Genomic DNA, 25121 nt, shown 5'->3' on the forward strand with positions numbered 1-25121 from the left:
CCACTTGATTCAAGCGATTGTAGTACTCAGACAATCTAAGTACTTGCTCACTAGTTGAGCAATTCTCCTCCATCTTTTAGGCAAAGTATTTGTCAGAGGTCTCATACCTCTTGATATGGGCATGAGTCTGAAATACCAATTTCATCTCTTGAAACATCTTATATGTTCCATGACGTTTCAAAAACGTTTTTGTAGTCCCGGTTCTAAGCCATAAAGCATGGTGCACAAAACTATCAAGTAGTCATCATATTGAGCTAGCCAAACGTTCATAACGTCTGCATTTGCTCCTGCAATAGGTCTGTCACCTGGCGGTGCATCAAGGACATAATTCTTCTATGCAGCAATGAGGATAAACCTCAGATCACGGACCAAGTCCGCATCATCGCTACTAACATTTTTCAACTTGGTTTTCTCTAGGAACACATATAAAAACATAGGGAAGCAAAAACACAGGGAAGCAACAATGCGAGCTATTGATCTACAACATAATTTGCAAAAATACTACCAGGACTAAGTTCATGATAAATTAAAGTTCAATTAATCATATTACTTAAGAACTCCCACTTAGACAGACATATCTCTAGTCATCTAAGTGATCACGTGATCCAAATCAACTAAACCATGTCCGATCATCACGTGAGATGGAGTAGTTTTCAATGGTGATCATCACTATGTTGATCATATCTACTATATGATTCACACTCGACCTTTCAGTCTCCGTGTTCCGAGGCCATATCTGTATATGCTAGGCTCGTCAAGTTTAACTTGAGTATTCTGCGTGTGCAACTGTTTTGCACCCGTTGTATTTGAACGTAGAGCCTATCACACCCGATCATCACGTGGTGTCTCAGCACGAAGAACTTTCACAATGGTGCATACTCAGGGAGAACACTTCTTGATAATTAGTGAGAGATCATCTTAAAATGCTACCGTCAATCAAAGCAAGATAAGATGCATAAAGGATAAACATCACATGCAATCAATATAAGTGATATGATATGGCCATCATCATCTTGTGCTTGTGATCTCCATCTCCGAAGCACCGTCGTGATCACCATCGTCACCGGCGTGACACCTTGATCTCCATCGTAGCATCGTTGTCGTTTCTCCATCTATTGCTTCTACGACTATCGCTGCCGCTTAGTGATGAAATAAAGCAATTACAGGGCGTTTGCATTTCATATAATAAAGCGACAACCATATGGCTCCTGCCAGTTGCCGATAACTTCGGTTACAAAATATGACCATCTCATACAATAAAATATAGCATCAACGCTTGACCATATCACATCACAACATGCCCTGCAAAAACAAGTTAGACGTCCTCTACTTTGTTGTTGCAAATTTTACATGGCTGCTACGGGCTTAGCAAGAACCGTTCTTACCTACGCATCAAAACCACAACGATAGTTTGTCAAGTTGGTGCTGTTTTAACCTTCGCAAGGACCGGGCGTAGCCACACTCGGTTCAACTAAAGTGAGAGAGACAGACACCCGCCGGTCACCTTTAAGCAACTAGTGCTTGTGGCGGTGAAACCAGTCTCGCGTAAGCGTACGCGTAATGTCGGTCCGGGCCGCTTCATCTCACAATACCGCTGGACCAAAGTATGACATGCTGGTAAGCAATATGACTTATATCGCCCACAACTCACTTGTGTTCTACTCATGCATATGACATCTACGCATAAAACCAGGCTCGGATGCCACTGTTGGGGAACGTAGTAATTTCAAAAAAATTCCTACGCACACGCAAGATCATGGTGATGCATAGCAACGAGAGGGGAGAGTGTACTCCACGTACCCTTGTAGACCGAAAGCGGAAGCGTTATGACAACGCGGTTGATGTAGTCGTACGTCTTCACGGCCCGATCAATCAAGCACCGAAACTACGGCACCTTCGAGTTCTAGCACACGTTCAGCTCGATGACATCCCTCAACTCCGATCCGGCCGAGTGTCGAGGGAGAGTTCCATCAGCACGATGGCATGGTGATGATCTTGATGTTCTACCATCACAGGGCTTCGCCTAAGCACCGCTACAATATTATCGAGGAGGACTATGGTGGAGGGGGGCACCACACACGGCTAAGAGATCAATGATCAATTGTTATGTCTAGAGGTGCCCCCTGCCCCCGTATATAAAGGAGCCAAGGGGGAGTGGGCAGCCGGCCAATGAGGGGCGCGCCAAGGGGAGTCCTACTCCCACCGGGAGTAGGACTCCCTTCTTTCCTAGTTGGAGTAGGAGAAGGGGGGAAGGAGGAGGGAGAGAGGAAGGAAAGGGGGGGGCGCCGCCACCCTCTCCTTGTCCTATTCGGACTAGGGGGGAGGGGCGCACGACCCAGTCCTTGCCTCCTCTCTTCCTCTCCACTAGGGCCCATGTAGGCCCATTAAGCCCCCGGGGGGTTCCGCTAACCTCCCGGTACTCCGGTAAAATCACGATTTCACCCGGAATACTTCCAAAATCCAAATATAGGCATCCAATATATCAATCTTCATGTCTTGACCATTTTGAGACTCCTCGTCATGTCCGTAATCACATTAGGGACTCCGAACAAACTTCGGTACATCAAAACTCATAAACTCATAATATAACTGTCATCGAAACCTTAAGCGTGCGGACCCTACGGGTTCGAGAACTATGTAGACATGACCGAGAACCGTTTCCGGTCAATAAACAATAGCGGAACCTGGATGCTCATACTGCCTCCTACATATTCTACGAAGATCTTTATCGGTCACACCGCATAACAACATACGTTGTTCCTTTGTCATCGATATGTTACTTGCCTGAGATTTGATCGTTGGTATCTGAATACCTAGTTCAATCTCATTACCGACAATTCTCTTTACTTGTTACATAATGCATCATTCCGTAACTAACTCATTAGCTACATTGCTTGCAAGGCTTATAGTGATGTGCATTACCGAGAGGGCCCAGAGATACCTCTCCGACAATCAGAGTGACAAATCCTAATCTCGAAATACGCCAACCCAACATGTACCTTCAGAGACACCTGTAGAGCTCCTTTATAATCACCCAGTTATGTTGTGACGTTTGGTAGCACACAAAGTGTTCCTCCGGTAAACAGGAGTTGCATAATCTCATAGTCATAGGAACATGTATAAGTCATGAAGAAAGCAATAGCAACATACTAAACGATCAAGTGCTAAGCTAACGGAATGGGTCAAGTCAATCACATCATTCTCCTAATGATGTGATCCCGTTAATCAAATGACAACTCTTTTGTCCATGGCTAGGAAACGTAACCATCTTTGATAAATGAGCTAGTCAAGTAGAGGCATACTAGTGACACTATGTTTGTCTATGTATTCACACATGTTTATGTTTCCGGTTAATACAATTCTAGCATGAATAATAAACATTTATCATGATATAAGGAAATAAATAATAACTTTATTATTGCCTCTAGGGCATATTTCCTTCAAGTGAGCCCCCGCGCACCTGCCCCCCTGCCGCCACCGCCGCCGTATGATGTTTTTTTTGTTCATAGATGTGATGCTTTTTTTCATATATGTTCATGTATATATGTTGATGTATAGATATATGTATGATGTTTTTTTGCATATATGTTGATGTAAGATTTTTTCCTGCATATATATGATGTTTTTTTTGTTCATAGATGATCATATATATGATGTATGCATGGATGTGGATGGAATATCATGTTTTTTGTTCATAGAATATGATGTTTTTTTATTCATAGATTATTTTTTGTTCCTGAGAGAGGCGGGGACGTCGAGGAAGTTGTACTGTTTAGGGTTAGGGTCGTCGAGGAAGAAGGAAAATATGGAAAAAAAATAAAAGAGGAAGAAGGAAGAAGGAGAAGAAGAAGGAAAAGAAGAGGAGAAAAAAATAAGAAGAGGAAGTAGAAGAAAAAAAAGGATAAGAAGAAGGAATTGAGGAGAAGAAGAAAAAATAGAATTTTTTTCTTCTCCTCTATTCCTTCTTCTTCTCCTCTTTTTTCTTCTTCTATTTCTTCTTCTTCTTCTTCTTCTTCTCTTTTTTTCATTCTTCTCCTCTTTTCTTCTTCTTCTTCTTCTTCTTCTTCTTCTTCTTCTTTTTATCGGGAACGAGGGTGTCGAGGATCGCCGAGGGGTCGAGGGTCGGGAACTAGGCTAGAGGGTCGCGAGGGTCATAGAGGGGTTGAGGGTCGTCGAGGCCGGTCGAGGGTCAGGGGTCAAGGGTGTCGTGGTTCTAAGTCTGACAATAATGTAGGGGGGTAGGAATGGAGAGGCAATATCCTAGCTATGGAGTAGTTGTATACGCAAGGGATTTGCGAGTTGAGGCCCTTTTTAGAGGAAGTAACAACCCTACGTCTCGGAGCCCAGAGGCGGTCGACTGGATTATGTGCGTATGAGTTACAGGGGTGCGAACCCTTTACACTGAGGAGGGGGTGGCTTATATAGAGTCCGCCAGACCCCTCCGGCCCTCAGTTATGCAGGGTTTAAGATACATTAAGATCGGGCGTTACTGGTAACGCTATAATTAAAGTGCTATGATGACCATAAAAGCTACTTAATGACCAACCGTTGGCGTGCATAGTGACCTTAGGTCTCCTGGATGTCGAGTGGATGGCTTCATGGTCGAGTGTCTTTGATTCCATCGAGTGGAACATTTTCGGGTCGACTGAAAGGTGATTTCTTCTAGAGATGTCCTTGGGGAGGGTACCTTGGACAGGTCCATGACCCTACCCTAGGTACATAGCTTCATCATTAGCCCCGAATGGATCGAGGTTTGAGTGGGGAAGGAGTTGAACACACTTCAGACCCATTTTCGTGTTATGCGTATGTCTTGTTCTGGATCAATGAACTTTAGGTGATGGCACAAACTTCTTTTTCATTCCCCTTGATCCATTCTTTGTATCCATCGAGTGAAGTTTTTTACTTGGAGAGCTCCGAGCAACAGAGCGGAGGAGATCTTTCGTCTGACGAGTTGTTCTGCAGCTCGCGGATTTAGCAGGATTCGCATTTCGGGAAGCGGGCGGGGCGGAGGAGGCCGCAGTAATCGGATGGGATAAGGCAGGGACGCCTCGATCTCTGTGCCACCTTTTTTGCCACGTATCGCGTGCGCGACTGTTGTGGGATTTGACAGGATCGCCCGGGCCTACAAGTCAGTCACTCGGAAGTAACCTCATATAAGGCGCCGGACGGGGCTTTTTGAACTGTGCGTTCTCATTTCCTCCTCTCTTCCCCAGACTTATCTGCCGCGTTCGCTTCCGTCTCAGTGCCGCTGCCCCATGCGCGTCTCGCCGGCGACGATGGTGAAACAGAAGACGGCGGCCCTGGAGCGGGCGAAGAAAGCGACGGCGAAGGCGAAGGGAAGGGCGACCAGTCAAGGCGGATCTTCATCGAGGGCCAGCCTGCCACAGGGCTTGATCCAGGGCGACTGGATCTGCTCGATGATTCGTCAAGCAGATCTTGATGACCTGGCCGATGGAGGACTGATCCCCCATGGATCGACGCGGCTCCCGGGGAAGGAGTCTGAGCCACAACCTCAGGAGGGTGAGTGCGTTCTCTTGGCCACCCATGTCGACCGTGGGTTTTCTTTGCCGCCTCACCCTTTCTTTCGGGGATTTCTGAATTTCTTTGGGGCGCAACTCCACCACTTCACACCGAACACCATCGTGTACCTCGCTGCTTTCGTGTCTTTGTGCTAGAATTTCTTGGGTTGTCGGCCTCATTGGGGTCTTTTCAAGCACATCTTCACCTGTCGCTCCCAGACAGTGAAAAAGGTCAATCCGAGTGACGAGAGAACACAAGTGATTCAGATGTGTGGGGGTCTTGGGGTTCAAGTGAGGGGGAAAAGTGCTTTTCCGGCCATGATCCTACCCGACTCGGTCCGTGGATGGCAGTCGACCTGGTTCTACTGCAAAGACCAGCCGACCCCAGGGCAGTCGACCGGACTCCCTCCTTTTTCCATGGACCGAGTGAGGAAGCCTTCCTCTTTGAAGGTGATCCTGGAAGAGAAGGCGCAGGTTAAGGCGCTGGTCAAACATGTTGTCTAGCTTATCCATGACGGGGTGACCGGCATGGACCTCTTGGAGGTCTTCCTCCGACGATGCATCCAGCCGCTTCAAGCTCGAGACCATCCGATGTGGTTGTATTCTAGCACTGAGGACACCACTCGGATCCACCCAGAGGAGATTGACGATGCCATGCTGGAGAGGTGGCTGGCGAGCATCATAGGGAACAAAGACAACCCCCGAGGAGCCAGGAGGATTCCTCCACTCAACCAATCATACGACGTAGACAAGGTCCAATTCTGCATCTCTGACTGTGATCCTGCTTTCTTCATTCTGTTCGCTTAAAATCAGTCGACTGACTTTTGTCTTGTTTGTTGTCTTCTAGGCCACTACTGAGATGTACTCGATACCCAATAGGGCGCAAGAACAGGCCGAGGAGGAAGAGGCGAGCGGAGGTGAAAGTGAGGAGGAGTGGCAATCTGATGATGAGGGGGAAGAGGATGACGATGGCTCCAGTGAAGAGGAAGAGGAGGAGGAAGTCGATCCTCCTTGCACGGAAAGGCGATCCAAGCTCACCCATGATCCCGCAAGCGAGAGTGGCAAAGCGACTGCGCCCGTTGGGCAAGCGTCAAAGCGCCCTCGAGCGGCTTCTCCGGCGCCGACTGAAAAAGCGCCAAAGCATCCACGAGCGGCGCCATCAAAGCCGCTGAAGGCCTTTCCCAAGAAGAGAATGGCCATTCCCACCATTTTCGGGTAACAGCAGAACTTGTGTTTTCTCGTTTAGCATGGACGAACTCTGGGTCGACTCATTGACTATCCGACTGGTTTCTGAAATCTGCAGTGCTGCTACTTCCGAGACCTCCGCCAAAAATGAAGACCAGGAAATGGAAGACGCTGCCACCTCCATCCTTGGTACGCTCTCTGTAGTTTCACTTTTGGTCGATTGGATTTTTGATTTTAACTTTGTATTTTTTCCTGTAGTTCCTCCTCATGTCATCGATCTCCCTGATGATGATGATGATGCGCCACTGAGGTCGAGGAGGAATAGAAAGGTGCCGGCTGGCAAGGCCACTCAGACTACATCAGTGCCTGAGACATTGGTTCAAGAGGGTGGCAACATCACTCGAAATTCCGTGTCCTTCGCTGTGCCGCTGACGAGTGCCCAGCCTTCGTCGTCGACTGCTAGCCTGCCCTCCCTTTTCGCCATACACCACGTCCCAGAGGACCAAGCAGGTGCTGCCAATGAGGCTATACGCCAGGCGGGGATCATGATGGAGTAGGTGAAGGCGATCCGGGAAGCCAGTCAAGCGGCCTATGATGCTAGCTCAGCCCTTCAGAGCAACGTCCAGGTTAGTTGGCCACCGCTTGTTCTGTCAGGATATGCTATCTGAAGACTTTCTTTCCGAAGATCTTTGTATCTATACACCCACTGGGTGTGTCGATTGAAATTTTGGATTGGTGGGGTCACGCTGAGTGCACCCACTGGGTGTAGTCCCCGAGACTATGGTGGACTGCTGACAGTCGACTGTAGTCTTTGTATTTTGAATTTCTTTGCTCTAACTTCTTCACTCAGTCTGGTTGGACCATGTCGAATGGAATCTTGGAACCGGTGGGGGCATGCTGAGTGCACCCACTGGGTGTAGTCCCCGAGACTATGGTGGACTGCTAGCAGTCGACTGTAGTCTGAAGAACCTGTTTTTTTTGGTGGATCATGATGAGACCAAGGCTGACTGCTGGCAGTTAGCTATAGAGCTATAGTTTTAGGATCATAACATCTTTGTCTCTTTCGGCCAACTGATCAGACCGAGTCGGTAGAACCAGTGGGGGCACGCTGAGTGCACCCACTGGGTGTAGTCCCCGAGACTACTGTGGAATATTTTGATTCGGCTGTAGTCTTAGAAATGCTATGATTTTCCTCTTAGTCACTCGGAAGCAACCTATCTTTGATGTCCGTCTATTGATCCTTCACAGAATCTTGCGAGCTTGTGGCTCGCTATACTGAATTGGAAAGCAAACATATCCAGCTCGACCTTGACTTGAAGCTTGTTCAGGAGAACTTTAAGAAGGCGAAGGATGAGGCAAAAGGTATGATTGATGAGAACTTGACAACTGGCTTTATCTTTCTGCCCATTCCTGATTCTGATCTCATTGTCATTTTGCAGATAAAATGAAGGAGGCTCTGAAGAAGAAGGACCATGACCTTGCCGAGGCACAGAAGGCGGCTTTGGGCAAAATGAAGCTTGCGGAAGAAAAACTGGCTTCAGTCGGTAAACTTGAAGAGGAGAACGCCAATCTGAAAGCTGCTCTTGACGCGGCTAACAAGGAAGTCAGCCGCCTCAATAATGATAAGATAGCTCTGAATGACAAGGCTGGTGAACTGGTTGGGAAGAAGAATGATCTAGAGGCTTATCTGGGAGGGCTCGCCAAGAAGTTATTCATCATGCTTGAGGATAATCCCTCTTACCCGATTGACTTGTAATCATCGACTTATCGTAGAACCGCTGGTTTACCTTTGGATTGTGTTTACAGAATTCTGCCAAAACTTCAAGGAGGAGACCAGTCGAGTGGAGACAGGATTGGACCCCATTAACTCTCTTGTGAAGGACGAAGCTGCTATGAACGTGCTCCGACTGGAGTCTTGTGTTGTTGGTGTGGTTGACTACATTGCTCGACTGAAGGTTGAGGCATCGCAAATCGACACGACACTCTGGCCAGGAGCGACGCTTCAAAATGACCTCGAGTCTCTAATGACTCGACTGAATGAAGTTCCAGGTTGAGTGCAAGAATGGAAGAAATCTTCTGCCAGGTGCGGCGCCGACGTTGATCTGTCCCTGGTCCGTGTTCATTGCAAGGATGCACGAGAGGAAAAGCTAGCGTCCATCAAAGTTGCCAATACCAAGAAGCATGACTTCCAATCTTTCATGGAGACCTTCATTGGTGCTGCCACTCGGATTGCTCATGGAATCGACTTGGACCAGTTTGTTGCGCCCTCCAGTCCTCCACCTGAGGAGTAAAAAACTTCTATACTTCGTCTTAAATTTGCCTCAGAATGCCGAGTGGTTTTGTAACCAATAAACTTTTACAGGCTTGACGCCTGAGCACTTTCGAACCTGTAGGATATTATCTGAACTTGGCTTATCGTTGAATATGCTTGCACTTGCCTTCGAGCGAACTTTGTTCTTCACTCGGAGTATACTTTAGCGCTTGAGACGCAACTCTGAGGTGGAAACTCTAGTCGACTTGCACCTCATCGCTCTTGCAGGTAGGCATGAAGCACAGATTACAGTCAACCTACGTCCTTGCGGATCGGGATGGAGCACACGTTGTATTTGTGGCGTAGCTCCGAAGGAAAAGGCGGTCGTCGACCCGCACCTCGTCATCCTCGCAGAGCGCACGTTGTGTTTGTGGCGTAGCTCCAAAGGAGAAGGTGGCAGTCGACCTGCACCTCGTCGTCCTTGCGGATCGGAATGGATTTCGTACTTAGGCGAGTACTGGACTGCAGCTAAGCCTCCGAATGGGAGGGTTGCTCTCCACTCGGTAGGAACTTCAAATACTTAGGCGAGTACTGGACTGCAGCTAAGCCCCCAAGTGGGAGGTTTTCTCTCCACTCGGTAGGATTTTCAAATACTTAGACGAGTACTGGACTGCAGCCAAGCCCCCGAGTGGGAGGTTTGCTCTCCACTCGGTAGGATTTTCAAATACTTAGGCGAGTACTGGACTGCAGCTAAGCCCCCGAGTGGGAGGTTTGCTCTCCACTCGGTAGGATTTTCAAATACTTAGGCGAGTACTGGACTGCAGCTAAGCCCCCGAGTGGGAGGTTTGCTCTCCACTCGGTAGGATTTTCAAATACTTAGGCGAGTACTGGACGCAGCTAAGCCCCCGAGTGGGAGGTTTGCTTTCCACTCAGTAGGATTTTCAAATACTTAGGCGAGTACTGGACTGCAGCTAAGCCCCCGAGTGGGAGGTTTGCTCTCCACTCGTTAGGATTTTCAAATACTTAGGCGAGTACTGGACTACAGCTAAGCCCCCGAGTGGGAGGTTTGCTCTCCACTCGGTAGGATTTTCAAATACTTAGGCGAGTACTGGACTGTAGCTAAGCCCCCGAGTGGGAGGTTTGCTCTCAACTCGGTAGGATTTTGAAATACTTAGGCGAGTACTGGACTGCAGCTAAGCCACCCACTGGGGGATTTCTCACGTAAACAAAAGCTACAACAATCACTGGGAAAATTATAATACTCTTGTCTTCGATAAACAAACTACAGAGGTTCTTTTTATTACATCTCATCCGAGTGAGTACTTAAGTATAAAAGGGGTGGAGCAGCTCCGCATTCCAAGCTCGTGGCTCATCAATCTAGTGATTGACATTGTAAAGACGGTATGCTCCATTGTGGAGAACTTTGGTGACGATGAAGGGGCCTTCCCAAGTAGGAGCGAGTTTGTGTGGCTTTTGCTGATCCACTCGGAGGACCAAGTCTCCTTCTTGGAAGGCTCGGCTCTTCACGTTTCTGGCATGGAATTGACGCAAGTCCTGCAGATAGATAGTCGATCGGATCATGGCCATCTCTCTTTCTTCTTCTAGAAGGTTGACTGCGTCCTGCCGGGCTTGTTCTGCTTCATCTTCAGAGTAGAGCTCGACTCGTGGTGCATTGTGAAGCAGGTCACTCGGCAGAACTGCTTCAGCTCCATAAACCAAAAAAATGGAGTTCACCCAGTCGATCGATTAGGAGTGGTCCTCAATCCCCAAAGAACTGAAGGAAGTTCGTCGACCCACGCGCCTGCTGCATGCTTGAGATCACGCATCTACCGGGGTTTCAGTCCTTTGAGAATTAGGCTGTTTCCTCTTTCTGCTTGTCCATTCGACTGGGGGTGGGCGACGGAAGCGTAGTTGACTCGCGTGCCTTGAGAAGTAGAAAAGGTTCTGAATTGGTCTGAATCAAAGTTTGACCCATTATTAGTGATGATGCTGTGAGGAACACCATATCTGAAGATCAACTCTCTGATGAAGCTGATAGCAGTGCCGGCATCAAGATTCTTGATAGGCTTGGCTTCGATCCACTTAGTGAACTTGTCGACTGCCACCAGTACATGGGTGAAGCCGCTCCTGCCAGTTCTCAGTGGTCCAACCATATCCAATCCCCAAACAGCGAAGGGCCAGATGAGTGGAATGTTCTTCAAGGCTGAGGCGGGTTTATGTGACACATTGGAGTAGAACTGCCATCCTTCACACTTGTCGACTATCTCCTTCGCCATTTCATTTGCTCTTGGCCAGTAAAACCCCGCTCGGTATGCTTTAGCCACAATGGTCCGAGAGGACGCACGATGACCACATGTCCCCGAGTGGATGTCGTCAAGAATTATCTGGCCTTCTTCTGGTGTTATACATTTCTGACTGACACCAGTCGCGCTTTCTCTGTACAATTGTCCCTTTATCACAGTAAAGGCCTTAGATCGACGGACGATCTGTCGAGCCTCTTCTTCATTCTCTGGGAGCTCTTTCTTTAGGATATACGCGATGTACGGCACTGTCCAGTCGGGAGTGATGACCAACACTTCCATGATCAGGTCGACCACAGCTGGAACTTCAACTTCAGTCAGATCCGTGGCACTTTTTGGCTGCGGGGCTTCTTCGGTGAAAGGATCCTCCTGAACTGATGGTGTGTGGATGTGTTCCAAAAACACATTACTGGGAATGGCTTCTCTCTTGGAACCTATTTTTGCCAACTCATCAGTTGCTTGATTTTTCAGTCGAGGTATATGATGAAGCTCTAACCCCTCGAATTTCTTCTCTAGCTTTCTCACTGCATTGCAGTAACTAGTCATGGCTGGACTTCTGACGTCCCACTCCTTCATCACTTGGTTAACCACCAAATCTGAGTCGCCATAGACCATGAGGCGATGGACGCTGAGTGAAATGGCCATACGCAACCCGTACAAAAGTGCTTCGTATTCTGCTTCGTTATTGGAGGAATCAAAGTGAATCTGGAGCACATATCTAAGCTTATCTCCTCGGGGGGAAACCAACACTACCCCAGCACCGGAACCATTCAGCATCTTAGAACCATCAAAGAACATGGTCCAGTGCTCCGAGTGAACTTGATTCGGTAGTTGCTGTTCAGTCCACTCGGCGATGAAATCTGCTATTGCTTGGGACTTGATGGCTTTCTTTGCCTCAAACTTGATATCTAGGGGAAGAAGTTCAATCGACCATTTTGCCACTCGACCAGTTGCATCTCTGTTATGCAGAATCTCTGACAATGGAGCGTCGCTGACGACTGTAATGGAATGGTCAAAGAAGTAATGAGCAACCTTCTTCGTGGTCATATAAATCCCATATACAAGCTTCTGATAATGAGGGTATCTTTGCTTTGATGGGGTCAAAACTTCAGAAACATAATATACTGGGCGCTGAACTTTAAAGGCTTTTCCTTCTTCTTCCCGCTCGACCGTAAGTACTGTACTGACGACTTGTCCCGTGGCTGCAATGTAAAGCAGCAAAGGCTCTTTGCTGATCGGGGAAGCAAGCACCGGCTGGGTGGAGAGCAGGGCTTTTAGCTCTGCAAACGCTGCATCAGCTTCAGGAGTCCACTCGAACTTGTCTGACTTCTTCATCAGTCGGTAAAGAGGCAATGCCTTTTCACCGAGATGAGAGATGAATCGACTTAAAGCGGCCAAGCAACCAGTAAGCTTCTGGACATCGTGCACACGCACAGGACGTTTCATTCAGAGTATAGTACCAACTTTTTCTGGATTGGCGTCGATTCCTCGTTCGGAAACGAGAAAACCGAGTAACTTTTCGCCAGGAACTCCGAATGTGCACTTTGATGGATTAAGCTTGATATCATACCTCCTGAGGTTGGAAAATGTCTCTGCAAGATCAGTCAGCAGGTCGGAACCTTTCCGTGACTTGACCACAATATCATCCATGTATGCTTCCACATTCCGACTGATTTGAGTGAGCAAACACTTCTGAATCATCCTCATGAACGTGGCTCCGGCATTCTTGAGGCCGAATGGCATGGTGACATAACAGAAGCACCCGAATGGAGTGATGAAAGCTGTTTTGATCTCATCGGGTCCATACAGACGGATATGATGGTAACCGAAATAAGCGTCTAAAAAAGATAGGTGCTCACATCCCCCGGTCGAGTCGACTATTTGGTCGATGCGGGGGAGAGGAAAATGGTCTTTCGGGCAGGCCCAATTGATATGTTTGAAGTTGATGCACATGCGAAGTGACTTGTCCTTCTTGGGGACCATGACGACATTGGCGAGCCACTCGGAGTGATAAATCTCTCGGATAAACTCCGCTGCTAAGAGCCGAGCCACCTCCTCGCCAATGGCCTTTCTTTTCTGGACGACGGACCGTTAAAGATGTTCTTTGACAGGTTTCACTTTTGAGTCGACTCGTAGGCGGTGCTCAGCCAGCCCCCTGGGAACACCCGGCATGTCAGAAGGCTTCCATGCGAAGATGTCCCAGTTCTCACGGAGGAACTGGATGAGCGCTTCTTCCTATTTGGAGTCGAGTGTTGTAGAGATATGAGTCGGAGCAGCACTGGGGTCGGTCGGGTGAATGTGAATCAGTTTTGTCTCACCGGACGACTGAAACGCTGATTCCGTAGTGGTCCTCTTGGCTCGCAACAAATCACTCGGGTCTGCGGTTTTTTGGTGTTCTTGCAGCTCTACCACTGCCATCTGAGCATCAGCGATCTTTGAGCCTTTCTGAAAGCACTCTTCCGCATTCTTCCGATTGCCAGTAACAGTGATCACACCTTTGGGGCTAGGCATCTTCAATTTGAGGTACACATAACATGGTCGAGCCATAAAACGTGCATAAGCTGGCCTGCCCAGAATAGCGTGATAAGCACTCTGGAAATCCACAACTTCAAACGTCAACTTTTCTTTGCGGTAATTTTTGGAAGCACCGAAAACCACATCAAGAGCTATTTGGCCGAGTGACTCAGCCTTCTTTCCAGGAATGACTCCATGGAAACTCATGTTGCTGGTACTGAGTCTGGACATCGGAATACACATCCCTTTCAACATCTCTACGTATAGTATATTCAGGCCACTGCCACCATCCATCAAAAGCTTGCCTCCCACTGCCAACATCTCTACGTTTAGTCAGTTGAGTGCCTTCAACGACTGGGTCGACCACCAAAGCTTGCCTCCCAGGGGTGGCTATGTGTGTCGGATGATCGGACTGGTCGAATGTGATGGCAGTCTGAGACCATTTCAGATAACTGGGTGTCGCCCGAGCAACCATATTCACTTCTCGGTTTATAACTTTCAATTGACTTTTGCTTTCAACGTCAGCAAAAATCATCAGGGTGGAATTGACTTGGGGATATCCATCATCACTGTCTTCTTTGTCCTCAACTTTGTCCGACTCCTTTTCCTTATCTTTGGGCTGTTTCCCCTGGAATTGCTGGATCAAGAGCCGACACTGTCGAGTGGTATGTTTCGGGTAAATGAGTTTACCCTCCTCATCTTTATTCGTGTGGATGTGGCACGGCAAGTCCAACACGTCATTCCCTTCCTTGTCCTTCACCTTCTTAGGGTTCCAAGACCCTTTGGGCTTCCCTTTAAACTTTCCTTGAGTCACGGCCAAGGCTTCTCCAGGAGCAGCTGGCTCGGCTTTCCGCTTCTGCTTCCGACTGGAGTTCCCTCCTCCGGTTTTGTGGGCGACTGACTTGTGTTTGCCACTCCGGAGTCGATCCTCTTCCTCTCCATTGGCATACTTGGTGGCAATTTCCATCATTCGACTCAGAGACATGTCTCCGGTTCGACCGAATTTCAGGTTTAGCTCTCTGTACTTAACACCTTCCTTGAAGGCACAGACTACCTGGTGATCAGATACATTCTCTACCATGTGATGCAACGTGATCCATATCTGGATGTAATCTCTCAAAGTTTCATTCGACTTCTTCACACAAGATTGCAGCTCTGTCAACCCTGCTGGTCACTTGCAAGTTCCTTCAAATGTTCTGACAAACACTCGAGCCAGATCTTCCCAAGTGTAAATGCTGCTGGGTGGTAACTGATTCAACCATGCTCTGGTCGAGCCCTCCAACATAACAGGCAGGTGTTTCATGGCCACTTCATCATTTCCGCCGCCAATCTAAACAACCACTCGGTAGTCCTCAAGCCAAGTGTCAGGCTTGGACTCACCAGTGAACTTACTGACTCCACTCACCAACCTGAAGTTGGGAGGAATCACCGCGGCCCTGATGGCTCTGCTGAAACACTCTGGTCCTGAGACGTGTACTCTGCTGCTGGTGGGTACATCTCTGTCATGACCTTCTCGGTGAGCTCTGTTCCTGTCGACAAAACCTTGAACAATAATGGATCTCGCATCAAAGCCTGGTTCCCTGGGATCGACTGGAATCCTTCGCCCAACATTGTGATGGGGTCTGTCATCCTGCTATCAAGGCGCGTACGATCCACTCCTTGGGGGAGGGGTAGGCACTCGATGCTGATCATCACGATCGAGTCGGTGATCGTACTACTCACGGTTCTGGTACTGATCACGCCGGTCTCCACGTCGCTCACGCCTCGGGGGCGATCTTGGGCTATGGGCCGACTGGACTGTATTTGCAGTGATGGATCTTCTGTTAATCCTATTCCGCGACTGCGATACAACTGAATTTTGGTCTTCTGCCGCCCGGAGTAATGCTTTGATCTGTAACAAGCCTCTGGCAGCCTCTGACTGGGAAGGTTGAATTGACTCTGCTATACGGGTTGCAGCTGCTAAATTCTGAATCGGAGTTCGATATACCTGAGTCGGTGGTAGAAAGAGTTGACGTCCACTGGATTCTGCAACCCGTTGCCGCGCACGCTCGTCGAGTGCTCGCTGGAGTTTCTCCACTCGAGTGCACTCAGCCAAGTTGGCCAAGCGCGCGTCCTCTAAGGCACGAGCCTCGAGGGTTTCTCTAATGATAGGAGTGTGCAGCGCATCCATGTTCCGGTGGCAAAGTTCTTCCCTCTGCAGCGAAGTGAGGGGCTCGGGGATATACTCTTCATGGGCATGCGATGGTTCGCCTCCGCCGTCGCCTCCGTCGGTGCGGGGAAAACCGGGAGGACTGCATGGTCCATCGACCATCAGAACCTCAGTCGCTGGATCACTGTTGTCGCACTCGGATGTAGTCTTTGTGGAGCCAGTCGACAGGTCGAACAGGCCGTAGAGAGATTCGTCGGGCTCGATCGCCGCGACTTGGGCGGTGGCCGACTGGCGAGCCACCGCGTGCCTCACCCATCGCTGAAGCCTCGACCGACCGGAGCGCTTGCGCCGGCGGGAAACAGGGAGGGAGGACGACGTAGGAGCCGACCGATACTGGGTCAATGGTTGCCGCAGGAGGACGCCGCGGATGCACGTGCGAAAGTGCGTCGCCCCGCGGACAGGGAGCGCATCGATGTCGAGCGGAGCCTCCTGAAGCCAAGCGGAGTCGTCGGCGATGAACGTGAGCGCGCCGAGACGGATCTCGCGGTCCTCAACCAGAGCTCCGCCTGAAACCATGATGAAGGAGATCAGAAAAATCGCAACTTCTCCAATAAGTCGCTAAGACACCTGCCCCACGATGGGCGCCAACTATTGTGGTTCTAAGTCTGACAGTAATGTAGGGGGGTAGGAATTGAGAAGCAAGATCCTAGCTATGGAGTAGTTGTATACGCAAGGGATTTACGAGTTCAGGCCCTTCTCAGAGGAAGTAACAGCCCTATGTCTCAGAGCCCAGAGGCGGTTGACTGGATTATGTGCGTATGAGTTACAGGGGTGCAAACCCTTTACACTGAGGAGGGGGCTGGCTTATATAGAGTCCGCCAGACCCCTCCGGCCCTCAGTTATGCAAGGTTTAAGATACATTAAGATCGGGCCTTACTGGTAATGCTACAAATAAAGTGCTATGATGACCATAAAAGCTACTTAATGACCGACCGTTGGCGTGCAGAGTGACCTTAGGTCTCCTGGCTGTCGAGTGGATGGCTTCATGGTCGAGTGTCTTTAAGTCCGTCGAGTGGAACATTTCCGGGTCAACTGAAAGGTGATTTCTTCTTGAGATGTCCTTGGGAAGGGTACCTTGGACAGGTCCATGACCCTACCCTAGGTACATAACTTCATCAAAGGGTTCAAGGGTTCGATGATCGTCGAGGGGCCGAGGGTTCGAGGGTCGAGGGTCGTCGAGGGGTAGAGGGTTCGAGGGTCGAGGATCACCGAGGGGTCGAGAGGTTGCCTAGTGTCAAAATATTGAAGAAATCCATGGCTTCATCATTAGCCGAAAGTAACCGGGGCATGATGGTACGAAGTTCTCCAAAGGTATTCTGTAACGGAGTCCCGGATAGGATAATCCACCTTTTTGGTACAAATTTCAGCAAAGGCCTTCCAAATAGCAATATTCAGAAGGCTCTTGCTGTACTTTGTGCCAAAAAGTGAATTATCCTATCTGGGATTCCGTTCTAGAATAACTTTGGAGAGCTTCGTACCATCATGCACCTGTTACTTTCGCCTAATGATGAAGACATGGTTTTGTTCAATCCTTTGACACTAGACAAACGTGACATGAGGGGGTTGAGGGTCGGGAACTAGGGTAGAGGGTTGTGGATCGCCGAGCGGTCGAGGGTCATGAACTAGCTAGGGTCGAGGGTCGAGGATCGCCGAGGGGTCGAGAGGTTGCCTAGTGTCAAAGTATTGAAGAAATCCATGGATTCATCATTAGCCGGAAGTAACCGGGGCATGATGGTACAAAGTTCTCCAAAGTTATTCTGGAACGGAGTCCCGAATAGGATAATCCGCCTTTTGGTACAAATTTCAGCGTTGTCGATATACCCCCTCTCTGATAACTTTGACATGAGGGGGGTCGATATACCCCCTCCCTGATAACATTTTTTTTCTATGTATATGTCGTCGTTGTCGATATACCCCCTCTCCGATAACTTTGACATGAGGGGGGTTGATATATATACCCCCTCCCTGATAACATTTATTTCTATGTATATGTCGTTGTTGTCGATATACCCCCTCCCCGATAACTTTGATATATCCATCTCTCATGTTTGTATATTAATTGACATGTTGTAATATTTGCAGAAACCATGGATCATCAAAGAGACTTCGATCAAGAAGAGATATTGTGGGACATAATCCGCGACGGAGGTGATGTGGTCTTGTCGTTTCTCAACGACATCAAAGAAGGTCTGCAAGGAGAGGAAGCAGGCTCCGGTGACCGAACGGAGTCAGGATAAGCTATTGCAAAGTCCGGCGAGGTGTATACTCCGTGTCTATGGCGGAAGGAGCACATCAAGCTTCAGAACTTCACGGCTCCTGCTAGTCAGCTGGGCACTCCGCCTCCTCCGTATCCTCCTCCTCCAGCGAGTGATCAGGGCACTCCACCTCCTGCTCCGGCGTGTGAGGGTGGCAGTACTCCGCCTCCTTCTTCGCCTGCTCTGGCTCGTCCGAGCAGCCCGCCTCCTCCTTCGTCGCCTCGTAAGCGATGACGGAACACAGACACTGCCGCTCCGGCTGCTCCGGCGCATCGTAGCAGTCCGCCTACGGCTGCTCCGCCTCTTAGGCAACGAAAGAAGACAGCCGCAGCCGCTCCAGCTGCTCCAACGTCTAGCAGTACAGCCAGAGGCGGGAGGCAATACAGATAATGTCCATCGTCTCTCAAGCCTCTAGAGAATTTACCATACGAGAGGAGCAAGGAGGAAAACTAGAAGATCTGTGAAGGCCAAGTGAATGAATTCTTTCAATCGGTAAAAGCTAAGAAACATCCACCTCTGGCGGAGAAGATAGATTCGGTGAAAGCGAAGCGCACTTTGGATACCTTGCAGCGACCATCACCGCCTCCACCGCAATCCAACTATGACCGCATCATTGAAAGGACATATAAGGTAGCGGAGCGGTCGGGAAGTACTTGCACTGATCAAAGGCTAGCAGAACGAAGAAAAGGGAAAAAAATCCCTAGCTGAGCGAACAAGCAAAGCAATCGTGCCCCCCACCCCCGCTCAATGTGTCTAGCGATATCGTCGCTAATCTTCCGGGGATGCTGCCCGGTACCAATCCTGGAGATTACATGACTGACGACGATGCAATAATTCTTGAAACAATGGAGGTGGACACATTAAGATTTGAGCACGGGAAGCCTCTCGTCAGACCTGGTACTTCCCTAACAATGATGATGCGAAGATTCCATGATTGGTACATGGACATCTGCAGGAAGTCTAGGAAAAATACTTTGTTGTTGAGCGTTAAAGAGGAGCACGACCTCGTTGTAATTGATCTGTTGTTAGTTCCATATGAGGAGTTCTTCTAGATTTTCAATCAGAAGGCCCTCGATAAAACAATCACCACTTGCTACTGTCTGTAAGTACTACTTCTCTGTAATTATTTAAGTCTCTATATATAGCTCAGCTCTTTCATTGCATGTATATATAATTATGCTCACTATATTATGCAGATTGAAGATCGCCGAATTGAAGAAAAGACAAGTAGGTGATATTGGGTTCATTAACATAAATATCATGGATGAATGGAGTGTTAAACATGATGCCAGACAAACCGAGGCCAACTTTCTTGCATCGTTACTTCGAAATCAAAACAAAGCTACAATACTCTTTCCTTACGAATACAAGTGAGTGTTACTGTCTTGTGCATATTCGGTTTCCCTTATTACTCGAGGTTATAGTAATGTAATTGATGAGTTATGCATGCGTGCGCAACTTCCACTTTATTCTGCTAGAGATTAAGCTTGAGGAGGGACTAGTAATCGTCATAGACTCCAAATGAAAAAAAATCCAGAGGAGTATGCGGCCATGACTAAAATGCTCAAGAAGTAAGTTCAATCGATCATTATCGCACCATATCGGTGACTTTGTTCATTTCCTGATATCAAGTAATTGTTTTCTTTGTCTGGCAGGGTTTGGAAAAAGTTCACCGCACAAGCTCCGGACTGCCGGCGCAACTGCGATTTGACCACCCGAAAGTAAGTACTAGCTACTAGCTAGTTCCACGCATCTCCCATTGATTCTAGCTAGTTTCATCAATACCATTTAGCATGCTTGCTTATCAGTTTGATTGACCTCTATTTCTTGTAAAGTGGTTGTGGCAGGAACTCGGGAATGATTTCTGTGGATACTACATTTGCTAGTTCATCCACCACACCACCTATGAGCAGGGCTACTCTAAACAACAATATGAAGTGCGTAAGCAATAATATTCACAATTTTATTTTATTACCATCATTTGTGTTTAGTTTCATACATATATATGTATTGACCCCCTTCTTGAAATTAGATATGGCAAATGCGGGATGAACTCCTACCACAAGATCGCATACGAGCAATTCAAGAGGAATTGGCGGGATTCTTTCTTGACCACGTCATCGACAAACACGGAGAATACCATGTGGAAGTTGAGTTCAGATGTTAGGGGACGTAAGAGATCTTGTACTGGATATATATATATATATATATATATATATATATATATATATATATATATATATATATATAGCCAGTAGCGTCGGATAGATATACGAAAACTTGTTGTTCGACCAATCTATCGGAGAAGGAGAGGTCGATCACTTCTCTCTGTGTATATGTTCATGACGATCTTCTGTACTTAATGGTTTCCTTCATTTGCTTACTAGCTAGCTAGCATGTCGAGTCCTCTCTATACGTAGCGTCGACCAAGCACGTAGATAAGAGAGGACACTTCTCTCTATTAGCTAGCTAACACAATATATGAAACCCCTAAATTAACCCTACAAAACCCCCAAAAACCCCAACCCTCCCCCCCTTTCAGAAAAAAACAAAAAACCCAGCCCCTGAACTGCTGACGCGTGGAAGCCTTTTGGTCCCGGTTGGTGGCACGAACCGGGACAAAAGGTCCCCCTGCCTGGGCAAGCCGCAGCGGCCATGTGGAGCCCCATCTATCCCGGTTCCTGAGCGAACCGGGACTAAAGGTATAGGGCTTTAGTTACAACCCTTTAGTCCCGGTTCGGGAACCGGGACAAATGACCCTCACGAACTGGGACGAATGGCCCTTTTTCTACTAGTGCTAGCATGCGGTGTCAAGATTTCGCCGCAGTGCCCATCTTGGAAGAAAGGGGCTGACACTACGACTCATGTTTTGTTTCAATGCCCCACACCAATGAACGTTTGAAAATAACTTGGTCTGGAAAAAGTAATTCAGAAGGCGTGCCTCATTGATAGGGCGGGCTAAAGTGTTGTTGGATTCCTATTGGAGATGCCGCAACATGAAATAATGGGCCAGAACCAAGAAAAGTTACATGGAATGACAACGATAACTTGCCGGTACCTATGCTGGGAAAGGAGAAAGCTCCCCACGAAGAAAAATATATTCAAACCGCTACCCAGATTTCTTCCTCTATTAGAATCCTTACAGCAAACTACACTTCTGCGGCCGCCCCTAAAGCTAAGAGGAAAACATGAGGATGGGAATTCCTGCCTAGAGGACACGTGAAATTGAATGATGATGCCTCCTTTGACCATGATCTGCTCGAAGGGACGACATGTGCAATCATCAGAGATGACAAAGGTAATTTTATCAGTGCGGGTAATTGGAAAATTGGTTTTTGCTATGATGTTCTTTCAGCCGAAGCATCTGCAGTTTTCTTTTATCTTTAGCACAGACTGTAGGATGCAATAACATCATCATTAACTCTAATAATTTGGGAAGTGGTGAATACTATGAATGAGGGAGGAAGATCGGCAGAACTAGTAGTAGCTATCTTTGACGACTGTTATCACATGGCTTGTGATTTTCTTTATACTTTTTTGTGCATTGCCCTAGAGAGGCAAATATGGTAGCCCATGAACTAGCACTAGTGCAGAACCGGGCTACAGTACAGGTTCATAAGGCCCTATAGTGTCGGTTTTGTAACCGGCACAATAGGGTGGGGACTAAAGGTCCCCCCTTTAGTACCGGTTCAACACGAACCGTCACTAAAGGGCCACCACGTGGCACGAGCCAGCGCCAGGGGCTGGGAGACCTTTAGTACCGGTTGGTAACACCAACCGGTACTAAACAGTTTAGGGGGTCTGGGTTTATGATTTCTTTTTCCTTTAATTTTGTGTTTTCCATTTAATTCTTTTTCATTTCCTCGTATTTTACGATACTACATATTGTACACGTTATGCATATATATAAGCAAAAACAGAATTTGTAGTACAAGACAGTGTGAGACTCACCCAAAGTTGTAATGAAGTAATATATCTCAATTTGTATTGAGGCGCTTCAAGAACTCTAGCAAGCTTTTCTCTGTGTCTGCTCGATCCCATTCACGCGTCCATGTCTCTTAATTAATGGTATTTGGGTCAATGAACCCAATGCCATAATGCCCAATGTCGGTGTCAAAACCGACGGATCTCGGGTAGGGGGTCCCGAACTGTGCGTCTAGGCGGATGGTAACAGGAGACAAGGGACACGATGTTTTACCCAGGTTCGGGCCCTCTTGATGGAGGTAAAACCCTACGTCCTGCTCGATTAATATTGATGATGTGTGTTACAAGAGTAGATCTACCACGAGATCAAGGAGGCTAAACCCTAGAAGCTAGGCTATGGTATGATTGTTGTTCGTCCTACGGACTAAAGCCATCCGGTTTATATAGACACCAGAGAGGGCTAGGGTTACACAGAGTCGGTTACAATGGTAGGAGATCTACATATCCGTATCGCCAAGCTTGCCTTCCACGCCAAGGAAAGTCCCCTATGGACACGGGATGAAGTCTTCAATCTTGTATCTTCATAGTCTTGGAGTCCGGCCGATGATGATAGTTCGGCTATCCGGACACCCCCTAGTCCGGGACTCCCTCAGTAGCCCCTGAACCAGGCTTCAATGACGACGAGTCCGACGCGCATATTGTCTTCGACATTGCAAGGCGGGTTCTTCCTCCGAATAATTTATAGAAGATTGTGAACACCAGGATAGTGTCCGGCTCTGCAAAAATAAATTCCACGCACCACCGTAGAGAGAATAATATTACACAAGTTCAATCTGCTGACGTATTCTGCGGTGTGATGTCACACTACTACCAAGCCTTTACTAGAATCGATTTTATTGTACCACCTCAGCGCGTTTAGCGAAGCGGTTTCCTTGGCACGTCTTGTCGAAGCAGAGATCATGTTCCCCTTATTCCGGGATTCCCATCAATATGGACGTGGGTAACCCAACCGCACCATTGATTGCGGCGCTTGGGGGATAAGCGAGTTTTATCAGGCCGGTGGGGACGCATGTTTTCGACCGCCCATATAAGGGGATAAAGATCCAACCCTTTTACCTGCGCCTTCTTCCTCCTTGGCTTATCCATCTCTGCGAACTCGAGCTCCAGCACCCAAGTCCGCACTCCTCACCTCAACCTTCTCCAACTATGTCCGGAGCAGGAGGCAAGTGGATGGCCTCCTCCGTCACGGAGGGGCAAATCCAGAAGCTGCGTGACGCCGGATATTTGTCCAACAACATCGCGCACCGGCTCCCCGACGAGGGAGAGCTCATCCCCACCCATAGGCCCCATGAGAGGGTAGTATTCCTTCCCCATTTCCTCCGCGGACTGGGCTTCCCACTCCATCCCTTTGTCCGGGGGCTCATGTTCTACTACGGCCTGGATTTCCATGATTTGGCCCTGAATTTTATCCTCAATATCTCGGCGTTTATCGTCGTGTGCGAGGTCTTCCTCTGCATCCAACCCCACTTCGGCTTGTGGCTCAAGACCTTCAGTGTCAAGCCGAAGGTTGTGAAGGGCAGCCAAGCGGAGTGCGGAGGCGCCATGGTGGGCAGGATGTCCCATGTTACTTGGCTTGAGGGCACTTTTGTGGAAACCATCAAGGGGTGGCAATCGGGGTGGTTCTACATCACCGAGCCGCGTGACCCCGAATGGGCAGTGGCCCCCGAATTCAGATCTGGCATCCCCACACGGCTCACCTCCTGGAAAGAGAGCGGCCAGACTTGGGGTGATTCGGAGGAGCTGACCGGACTCCAAGCCTGCGTCCAAAAGCTGGTGGACAAGAAGCTCAAGCTTGTCAATGTGGTCCAGGTGATGCTCATCCGCCAGATTCTCCCGTGCCAACGACGGGGCTTCAACATGTGGGAGTTCGATCCGGCGCAGCACCAGACTTTGAGCGGGCTCTTCGACACTACGTACGAAGATGTCTGGAAGGTGCTGTTCAAAGGCACCGAGGCTCCCGCATCCGCTACCGAAGATCGCGGATTCAGCTCGCAGCGTCCAGCTGACGAGGTAAGTGATTTTGTCCTTTACGGGACGCTTGTTTTTCATAGTTTGACTCTATGCGGGATCTAAACTCCCTTTACCTTTGACAGGACTGGCTGGCGAAGGCCGAGGGGACTATCTGTCCGGCCCCATTGCCAGAGGACCCAGCGGACGCCCGCCTAACGGGGCTGCTGGCTCCGGCACCCCATGTGGTGCCGGAGAAGAAGGCCAAGAAGAAGGCCACGGGGACTCGGAAGAGTTCCTGTTTTCAGGTGCTATCGGATGACGACTCCGAGGCCGACTCCTCTCACCAAGGTGAGGAGGAGAAGAAGAAAGCCTCTCCCCCAGCGGGGGGAGAGAAGAAAAGGAAGGCCTCCCCAACAAGGGAGGCCGAAGGGTCCAAGAAGGGAAAAACTCTTCCCCCGGACTGCTCTGCCAACGCTAGTGACGACGACGAGGACTGGCCTCCAAGGGCCAAGCCCCTGGCGAGATCGTGAGTATCCGGACTCCCGAATAACTTCATGGTTTTTATTTTTTCGCCACACAATGTCTTTCTAATGCCGCATACAATCCTGCAGTCCGCCCAAAGATGATCTTCCCGCTTCGTCGAGCGGGTCCTTAGGTGCGTCGGATATGGATTCTCTTCCGACCGCCTCCACCCCCCGTGACACGGACAATGCCGAGGTGGGATCCCGGGAAGGGACCCGCCAGGAGGAGGAGGCCCCGGAGGTGTCGCAGGACAACCTCCCAGACTTTGCACCGGACTCGGCTCCGGATCCCATAGTGGCTCCGGAGTCCGGTGGGCGGCCCCTTTGTAAGAAGGGCAAGACCGTGACACGGGCAGCCTCCATCCAACCGGAGGTGCCGAATACTTTGCTGGAGGCGCTCAATGGCGCCTCCATTGAAGAGGAACACCGCACT

The sequence above is a fragment of the Triticum aestivum genome, chromosome 3B (assembly GCF_018294505.1).
Source record: "Triticum aestivum cultivar Chinese Spring chromosome 3B, IWGSC CS RefSeq v2.1, whole genome shotgun sequence".
NCBI classification, from domain to species: Eukaryota; Viridiplantae; Streptophyta; class Magnoliopsida; order Poales; family Poaceae; genus Triticum; species Triticum aestivum.